The sequence below is a fragment of the Penaeus monodon genome, chromosome 40 (genome assembly GCF_015228065.2).
Source record: "Penaeus monodon isolate SGIC_2016 chromosome 40, NSTDA_Pmon_1, whole genome shotgun sequence".
NCBI classification, from domain to species: Eukaryota; Metazoa; Arthropoda; class Malacostraca; order Decapoda; family Penaeidae; genus Penaeus; species Penaeus monodon.
In genome coordinates, this window is record NC_051425.1 from 6,573,197 (window position 1) to 6,582,745 (window position 9,549).

Genomic DNA, 9,549 nt, shown 5'->3' on the forward strand with positions numbered 1-9,549 from the left:
CTGAGAATCCAGATTATTCCCATCATGTGCTGTGACCAGGGTAAGACCAATATGATGCATCTTCTTCAGACTGAGAATGAAGACTTTGGGAAAGTGAGGAAAGTATGAAAAAGATTGTCTTTTTGATGAGTCATTGTCCCTGAAAGAATTATGCAGCTCTCATTTAGTGGAGATGAGTAAGAGTAATAGTAAGGATCAAAAAAATAAGAGTGAAAGTTTTGAATTTTAACACTGTACCAAAAACACGAGTAAGTTAATAGAAGCACAAAAAACAGACCCATCTTGGCAACATTATTTTGTAAAGCAGAGAGTACACAAGACCTAGAAGAAGATTGCAAAATGTATTATATAAAAAATGGAATATTAATGCGTAAATTTTGTTCTGCAGCTGATCCTTGTTTCGAGTGGTTTGATGTACCCCAGATTATAATACCAAGTTGTTTTAGAAAACAAAGTAATGAGGGATGGCCCATGATTTTATTGGAGGTCATCTAGGGGTTAAGAAAACTTTGGAGAAAATTTTGAAATATTTTTTTTGGGCCTTGTATCAATAAAGACGTTAAAAAATATTTTAAAACTTGTAAAGTTGTCAGCTGGCTGGTAAGCCAAACCGGAAGATTCCACCAGCTCCATTGAATCCCCTTCCCATAGCTAATTGAACCATTTAATAAAGTCATATAGATTGTGTGGGACCCCTAAAACAAAAAAGGAAACAAATTCTTATTGACCATAATGTGTTCAAGTTACAAGGTATCCTGAAGCCATACCTTTACGCAACATAACCACAAAAAACATTGTACCTGCATTGACAAATTTTTTACAACTTTTGGCTTTCCAAAAATCATACAAAGTGATAGAGGTTCTAATTTTACCAGTAAAGGTTTAGGATGTTAGAAGATATTAAATGTTACACAGTGTAACCTCTACTGCTTACCACCCAGAAAGTCAAGGAGCATTAGAGAGGTTTTCATCAAACCCTTAAATGCCCCTTTGACAAAATTTTGTAATGAAGTTGAAAGAGTGGGGTGAGAGTGTTCCATTTATTTATATGCAATACGAACTCTAAAAATGAAAGTTTAGGTTACTCCCCTGTGAGCTTTTATTTGGCTATCAGATTAGAGGCCCTTTAGAGATTCTTTTTTAGAGTTAGTTGATGAAAACAAGACTGACAATTTAAGTTCATATGTAGAAAAAATGAAAGAAAGAATTCATAAAGTTTAGAGAATTTGCAGTTTCAAACATGGGAAAAGGCACAGGTAATATGAAAGATAATTTTGATAGAAAAGCAATTAAAAAGTTTTTGTGCTGGTGATGAAGTTCTTTTGTTAAACCCCAAACCCGGAAATACCCATTAAGTGTAAAGTTCAAGGACAATTATAAAGTAATCGACAAGATAAGTGACGTTAATTATGTAATTTCAACACCAAGGAAAAGAGGAAATAAAAAGTTAGTACATATTTTAACAGATTGAAGAAATATATTAACAGAAATCAAGAGAAAGTGAAAACTGCAATGAGTACTTGTAAAGAGGCAGAATCCAGTAGTAACCATGATTATAAACAATATGATTCTGACTTTGAACATAAATCAGTGGAGGTGGAACTCAAAACCAGTGATGTAGTAAATAATTTATGTGCAAAATTAACCCATTTATCCTTAGATCAACCTCAGAATGTTATGTCCCTTGTAGAAGAATTCCCTACATTTTTCAGTGATGTTCCTGGCTGCACCTCATTAGTGAAACATGATGTAAAGCTGCTGTCCGGAGCTACTCCAGTAAAACAATCACCTTATAGGATGTCTCCAGTTAAGTTTGAGATTTTGAGTAAAGAAATAAATTTTTTGTTAGACATTAATATAAATGAACCAAGTACTAGTGAGTTTGCATCTCCTTGCCTACTAGTGCCTAAATCAGATGGCAGTTGGAGATTGTGTACTGATTATAGAAAAGTTAATGCCCTTACAGTTTCAGATTGTTTTCCACTTCCTAGAATTGATGACATAATAGATAAAGTTGGCTCTTCAAAATTTATATCACGTATTGATCTTTTGAAATGTTACTATCAGGTTCCACTTACTGATAATGCTAAGAAAATATCAGCTTTGATAACTCCTACAGGTTTATATCAGTACAGAACTATGCCCTTTGGTATGAAAGGAGCCCCTGCTACTTTTCAGAGATTAATCACCAATATTTTATCAGGGTTGGATAGAGTTGCTGCATACTTGGATGACCTTATCATATTTACGGACACCTGGAAAGATCATATCGGGGTGTTGAACCAACTGTTCAACGTTTAAGAAAAGCTAAGTTGACTGTGAACTTGTTAAAATCAGATTTTGGTCATGCTAAATTAAAAGTACTCGGTCATGAAGTAGGTAGTGGTTGTGTGTTCCCGGTAAGTGCAAAGATAGATGCCATCCAAGCTTTACCAATTCCCAAGAATAGAAAAGCTGTTCAAGCTTTTCTTGGTATGACAGGTTATTACAGAAGGTATTGTCCAAATTATGCTGATGTTGCAAAGCCATTAACTGATTTAATTAGTCCAAAAAAGAACTTTATATGGACTTATGACTGTCAAGTATCCTTTGATAAGCTTAAAGATCTACTGAGTTCGAATCCAGTGTTGAAAAGCCCTAACTTTAATCAACCATTTGTACTTCAGGTTGATGCAAGTGACATTGCTGCAGGAGCAGTCTTGCTCCAAGAGGATGGAGATGGTGTACTACATCCTGTATGTTATTCTTCCACAAAATTCAAGCCTCACCAGAAACCATATGCAACCATAGAAAAGGAAGCACTGTCATTAAATATTGCTTTGGAAAAATTCAGTGTATGTATTGAAAATGGTAAAAAACTAACAGTGTTTACGGATCATAATCCACTGAAGTTTGTGAATCGTATGAAAAATCGAAACATGCGTTTAATGAGATGGTGCCTAACTTTACAAAAGTATGATATTGAAATAAAACACATTAAGGACAAAGAAAATCTGATAGCCGATGTTTTGAGTCGTTCAGTATGATTGTATAATGAGGGTTCTGTTTTTCTTTTTTGATGTACCAATTACTCTTCGGATAAAAACACCATGTATTTTTATTTTAAAGAGGGGAGTGTTATGCAGTTACTACATAGTGTTATGCAGTTATTAATTTAAGTCTATGATGAAATATCCATTTTCTTTGGTTACGTAGAATACGTTTTCATTCCTTTGCATTCATAAATGCTTATATAGTTGTTATTACGTTATTGTGTATCTGTGAATAACTACAAAGTTATTTGGGGTAAAGTAAAATTATTTTATTTGAAATGTATTCGTAACAGCCACAAGGGCATAAAGGAAGTTGAACTAATTTCTAGCGTGAACGTCTACAGGCGTCAGCGGATCATGGCGGCCTGGGTTGGATGTGACAAGTTTTTTGTGTTGTCTTAGGCAAGTTTTTTACTTTGAAATTACTGAGTAATGATTAATTAGTGCACCAGCAGATTAGTTGAGAACTCAAGTTTATTTGTATATTACATATATTATTATTTCTCTAAGCATATATGTTATAAACGTAATTTAAATGTGATCACGTGTCATATAAACACCAACAAAAGTTCATGCTTTTCGTATGTGCCTTATATTGATTTTATTCATACTTTTGTTTTATATTGTTATTAAGGCCTTATTTTTGTAAAGGATAATTATTAATTTATTTATTAAATTTCATAGTATTAGTGGTTGTTTGAATTTATCTTTGTTGGACAAAAATTAAGTTAAGGAAATGAATGTTGCAAGGTTAATCCACTGTAATTACCAGTGGTGAGTTTGTTCATACTCCCTGGGTGTCCCCTAGAGTAAGTCGACCCAGTGGGATGTTGTATGAAAAAAAAAAAAAAAAAAAAAAAAAAAAAAAAAAAAAAAAAAAAAAAATATATATATATATATATATATATATATATATATATATATATATATATATATATACATACACATATATATATATACATATATGTATATATACATATATGATATATATATGATGTAGATATTATATATATATATATATATATATATATATATATATATATATATATATATAAGAGAGAGAGAGAGAGAGAGAGAGAGAGAGAGAGAGAGACAGACAGAGAGACAGAGACAGACAAAAATACTAGGTAAATATAATGGTGTTAGTAATAGCAAGGACATATATATGTATATATATATATATATATATATATATATATATATATATATATATATATATATATATATATAATATGTATATATATAATATCTACATTATGTATTATATATCTAAATATATATAAAAGCCACACACACACACACACACACACACACACACACACACACACACACGTGTGTGTGTATGTACACACGCACATATACATGATTATGAATGCGTGTAAATATGCGTGTTTGTTAGTTGTTTTTCAATATTAAACATATTTTTAAAATATTTTTTTTTTTGCCTTATTCGTATGTATTAGTCATCTAAATGACGTCCAGGCTTTACTTCACGTTACAATTGTTATAAAAGGAATAATAGTAGCTACCCGATCCTGGTTTCAAAGTGTTTCGGAATTGCTCAAAATGTATATACAGTCCTCGTAACAGTATCTCTAAGGCACATAAATACAAAAATTGCTTATTTCTGCACATAGTGGGACGATTTACTGGGAGGCTTAGAAACTTTGATCTGTCATTTCATTTATCGTATGTTGGTTGCTTTTTTGTCAGTGGAAAGAAAGGATAAATCCTTCATTTCTAACTTAAATCGTTTGCTTGTAATTTCTGATAACTCGCCTAACAATCTCAACCTATCTCTCTCTCTCTATCTATCTATCTATTTATCTATCTATCTTTCTCTCTTACTTCCACAAAAACAACAAATTTGCCGGATTCCATTCAGCGCTCTCAGCGCTCTTTAAACGATATTCAGTTAAAAAGAAAACATTTTTTTTCTGTATGAAACTGACCATTCCTTGAATAATGTGAGTAAGGATGAAATATATAAAAATGGAATTCAACTTCAGATTTAACATTTTTTATAACACAGGTGAAGATTCCTGGAGGAATTTACAAAGATAATAAAAAGTGGTGTTGGTGGAAGCAAATTTCAATAAAAACGGTGTATAAATGTACATGTGTGTTGTGCGTGTGTGTGTGTGTGTGTGTGTCCGTGTAGACAGAGAGATAATTTCGAAGAGAGAAAAAGTGTGTGTGTGTGAAAGAGAAGAGGTTGGAGAGAAAATTTCAGTGAGTGAGGGAAGGAAAATGTCGGAAGAGAATTTTTGAAGATATTTGATTGTTATTTAAACTATCTGCCGCGCCAACAGCTAACGAGAGAGAGAAAAAGAATTGGAATTTTGGAGAAGAATTTCGGAGAGAGAGCGACAGAGGGAGAGAGTCGGTCAGGTAGACAGAGAGATTGGATTCATATTTTTTTTTTCGAAATATAAATTGGACTTTTAATTGAAACCTATCATTATGTAAATCATATGAATATTTAATTTACATTATCATAATCAGTATCAATGAACAGCGTTTTTATTCCTGGAATGCGATAGGATTATTCACTATATCTCCAGTGTGAAGTTCATGGATATCCAGTGTTTCTGTGAATGAGGTTCATGAATTTTTGTTTTGTCTGAATCACATTTCGTATGTTTTGTGTATCATGACATTCACTACGTACAGGTAAGACCCGAAAATATATATTTAATTTCATTTATCCTTGCTATAACTAACACCATTATTTTTACCTAGTATTTTTGTCTGTCTGTCTGTGTCTCTCTCTGTCTCTGTCTCTCTCTCTCTCTCTCTCTCTGTCTCTATATATATATATATATATATATATATATATATATACATATATAATATAATATATATATATATATATATAATATTACATCATATATATTATATATAAAATGTATATATATATATATATATATATAATATATATATATATATATATATATATAATATATATATATATAATATCTACATCATATATATATATATTATATATATATAATATATATATATATATTATATATATAATATATATAATATCTACATCATATATTATACATCTAAATATATATAAAGCCACACACACACACACACACGCACACGTGTGTGTGTGTGTGTGTGTATGTACACATGCACATATACATATTATGAAAGTGTGTAAATATGCGTATTTGTTAGTTGTTTATGAATATTAAACATATTTTTCAATTTATTTTTATTTTGTCTTATTCCTATGTACTAGTTATCAAAATGACGTCCAGGCTTTACTTCACGTTACAGTTGTTATAAAAGGAATAATAGTAGCTACCCGATCCTGGTTTCAAAGTGTTTCGGAATTGCTCAAAATGTATATACAGTCCTCGTAACAGTATCTCTAAGGCCATAAATACAAAAATTGCTTATTTCTGCACATAGTGGGACGATTTACTGGGAGGCTTAGAAACTTTGATCTGTCATTTCATTTATCGTGTGTTGGTTGTTTTTTGTCAGTGGAAAGAAAGGATAAATCCTTCATTTCTAACTTAAATCGTTTGCTTGTAATTTATGATAACTCGCCTAACAATCTCAACCTATCTCTTTCTCTCTCTCTCTATCTATCTATCTATCTATCTATTTATTTGTCTATCTTTCTCTCTTGCTTCCACAAAAATAACAAATTTGCCGGATTCCATTCAGCGCTCTCAGCGCTCTTTAAACGATATTCAATTAAAAAGAAACAATTTTTTTCTGTATGAAACTGACCATTCCTTGAATAATGTGGGTAAGGATGAAATATATAAAAATGGAATTCAACTTCAGATTTAACATTTTTTATAACACAGGTGAAGATTCCTCGAAGAATTTACAGAGATAATAAAAAGTGGTGTTGGTGAAAGCAAATTTCAATAGAAAACGGTGTATAAATGTACATGTTTGTGTGTGCGTGTCTGTGTGTGTGTGTGTGTCCGTGTAGACAGAGATAATTTCGAAGAGAGAGAAAGTGTGTGTGTGTGTGAAAGAGAAAAGGTTGGAGAGAAAATTTCGGTGAGTGAGGAGGGAAGGAAAATGTCGGAAGAGAATTTTTGAAGATATTTGATTGTTATTTAAACTATCTGCCACGCCAACAGCTAACGAGAGAGAGAAAGAAAATGGAAGAATTTTGGAGACAGAATTTCGGAGAGAGAGCGACAGAGGGAGAGAGTCGGTCAGGTAGACAGAGAGATTGCATTCATATTTTTTTTTTCGAAATATAAATTGAACTTTTAGTTGAAACCTATCATTATGTAAAATATATGAATATTTAATTTACATTATCATAATCAGTATCAATGAGCAGCGTTTTTATTCCTGGAATGCGATACGATTATTCACTATATCTCCAGTATGAAGTTCATGGATATCCAGTGTTTATGTGAATGAGATCATGAATTTTTGTTTTGTCTGAATCACATTTCGTATGTTTTGTGTATCACGACATTCACTACGTACAGGTAAGACCCGAAAATATATATTTAATTTCATTTGTCCTTGCTATTACTAACACCGTTATTTTTACCTAGCATTTTTGTCTGTCTGTCTGTCTCTCTCTGTCTGTCTCTCTCTCTCTCTCTCTCTCTCTCTCTCTCTCTCTCTCTCTCTCTCTATATATATATATATATATATATATATATATATATATATATATATATAATATCTACATTATATATTATATATCTAAATATATATAAAAGCCACAGACACACACACACACGTGTCTGTACATGTGAAAACGCACATATACATGATTATGAATGCGTGTAAATATGAGTGTTTGTTAGTTGTTTATGAATATTAAACATATTTTTCAAATTATTTTTCTTTTGTCTTATTCGTATGCATTAGTCATCAAAATGACGTCCAGGCTTTACTTCACGTTACAGTTGCTATAAAAGGAATAATAGTAGCTACCCGATCCTGGTTTCACAGTGTTTCGGAATTGCTCAATATGTATATTCAGTCCTCGTAACAGTATCTCTAAGGCCCATAAATACAAAAAATGCTTATTTCCGCACATAGTGGGACGATTTACTGGGAGGCTTAGAAACTTTGATCCGTCATTTCATTTATCTTATGTTGGTTGTTTTTTGTCAGTGGAAAGAAAGGATAAATCATTCAATCCTAACTTAAATCGTTTGCTTGTAATTTCTGATAACTCGCCTAACAATCTCAACCTATCTCTCTCTCTCTCTCTCTATCTATCTATCTATCTATTTATCTATCTAACTGTCTTACTTCCACAAAAACAACAAATTTGCCGGATTCCATTCAGCGCTCTCAGCGCTCTTTAAACGATATTCCATTAAAAAGAATCCTTTTTTTCTGTATGAAACTGACCATTCCTTGAATAATGTGGGTAAGGATGAAATATATAAAAATGGAATTCAACTTCAGATTTAACATTTTTTATAACACAGGTGATGATTCCTGGAAGAATTTACAGAGATAATAAAAAGTGGTGTTGGTGGAAGCAAATTTCAATAGAAAACAGTGTATAAATGTACATGTTTGTGTGTGCGTGTCTGTGTGTGTGTGTGTGTCCGTGTAGACAGAGATAATTTCGAAGAGAGAGAAAGTGTGTGTGTGTGTGAAAGAGAAAAGGTTGGAGAGAAAATTTCGGTGAGTGAGGAGGGAAGGAAAATGTCGGAAGAGAATTTTTGAAGATATTTGATTGTTATTTAAACTATCTGCCACGCCAACAGCTAACGAGAGAGAGAAAGAAAATGGAAGAATTTTGGAGACAGAATTTCGGAGAGAGAGCGACAGAGGGAGAGAGTCGGTCAGGTAGACAGAGAGATTGCATTCATATATTTTTTTTTCGAAATATAAATTGAACTTTTAATTGAAACCTATCATTATGTAAATTATATGAATATTTAATTTACATTATCATAATCAGTATCAATGAGCAGCGTTTTTATTCCTGGAATGCGATACGATTATTCACTATATCTCCAGTGTGAAGTTCATGGATATCCAGTGTTTCTGTGAATGAGGTTCATGAATTTTTGTTTTGTCTGAATCACATTTCGTATGTTTTGTGTATCATGACATTCACTACGTACAGGTAAGACCCGAAAATATATATTTAATTTCATTTGTCCTTGCTATTACTAACACCGTTATTTTTACCTAGCATTTTTGTCTGTCTCTCTGTCTCTCTCTCTCTCTCTCTCTCTCTCTCTCTCTCTCTCTATATATATATATATATATATATATATATATATATATATATATATATATATAATATCTACATTATATATTATATATCTAAATATATATAAAAGCCATAGACACACACACACACGTGTCTGTGCATGTGAAAACGCACATATACATGATTATGAATGCGTGTAAATATAAGTGTTTGTTAGTTGTTTATGAATATTAAACATATTTTTCAAATTATTTTTCTTTTGTCTTATTCGTATGCATTAGTCATCTAAATGACGTCCAGGCTTTACTTCACGTTACAGTTGTTATAAAACGA